Here is a 1650-nt window from a genome sequence, read left to right as displayed (position 1 = left end):
CTAAAAAGACAAGATATTCCTATAGTTACTTATATATCTAATCAAGAAGTTTAATACTAACATGTTCTTTAAGTAAAACCCAGAAAATCTTATTTTGCAGGAAAGTAACACCTTCAAAGACCTTATAAAAATATTAATTTTTAATCTTTTTGAGTTGTTTACCATAGAGGTAAGTCCTCTAGATAAAAAATTTCAACTTATAAACTTTTAAGTCTGGATGCTATATGGGATGGTTACTTTACTGAATGCATTTGCCACTTTTTCAAAAAAGTGGAGATCTTTCTTTATGATAAACTGAACTTATGTTCAAATATCAAATTGTTTTGATAGGAAGGTTTATTAATGCACAGTTCCATATGCCTCATGCTAAGTACAATGCTGGGCACCTATGATAACCTCATTCATCTTATATAAACAGCTCCCAGGACAGCACTAGTTTGTACAAGGTTCTAGATACACTGCAGCATACTCTAAGGCCCATATTACTTAATTGAAGATCTTTTAATTTAATTTCAATTTACAGGTAGTAGAATATATTTGACAGCCATACTCAAGCTGGGACTTACACAGCAAATATTACAACCTGGATAATAACTTCTTATCTCCTCCCTAATAAAGATAATTTTCAAGCCACTAATTTGAGTTTAGAGTTAAATAAAAAGCCCAAAATTTTCAATTCCTCACAATTAGGTAACATTGTAAATGTCTACTGAGAGACATCAGAATGGTGAAAGTGCTTAAGAGTTACACATGTTATGCCTATTTCTGTGGGTCTTAGCCTACTTAGAAGTGGATCAAAGGTATATTTTAACAGGGATGTACTACCCTAACTTAACCTTACCTTAACCTAAACCTAATCTATACTAAGGGTACATGCACTGATCTAGCCCGGAGACTCACACCCCCTGGACCCCTTATCCCACAAACAAATCTAATAGAAAATCCCCACATCACCACTACCAGAATTCCTTGGGTAGGCCTTAACCTAACTGCAAATATTCACCCAACCCTCTTTTCCACAGTAGAGTAGCAACTGATCCCAGAATACCATTTTTTCTACAGCCCTTATTAAGGGGTAATTCTAAGGAAGAGCTCTGCATGGAATTGTTGTTTATTTAATGAAGTATTTTGAATGAATAATATAAAAATGGGTGTATATCATGCAGTGCAGGTGAGGCAACTTGAAAATTTATCAAAATAAATGAGAGATATCTACCATCTTTTGTTTTTTATTTAAAAAAAAAAAAAAAAAAAAAAAAAAAACAAAAAAAAAAAAAAAAAAAAAAAAAAAAAGCTTCGTGGGACACCATGTTTTGTACCAGCCTCTCAGGGATTACTGTCAAAACATAGACAAGACAGTAAATTTCTTATATCATATCAATTTAGTAAATTTCTGAAGTTATAACTCACCTGTACTGCATCATAGGTATGCACTTGTTTCAATACCTATTGTTCAGTAGGCCTAAAGAAATTTATTTAATAAACAATATCTTTGTAGAGCTCCTTCTTAGAATTACCACCTGGGGATTTCAAAGTTTAACCAAAAAATTGTAACGGAAAATGTCAAATTCAACAAAATAGTTAACAGAGCAAGACTGGACTATCACAAAAAATACTTCATCAGCTTTAAGCTAAGTTTTTACTCTATTA

This window comes from Macrobrachium nipponense, chromosome 35 (genome assembly GCF_015104395.2).
Source record: "Macrobrachium nipponense isolate FS-2020 chromosome 35, ASM1510439v2, whole genome shotgun sequence".
Lineage (NCBI taxonomy): Eukaryota > Metazoa > Arthropoda > Malacostraca > Decapoda > Palaemonidae > Macrobrachium > Macrobrachium nipponense.
This window is presented reverse-complemented; position numbering follows the sequence as displayed.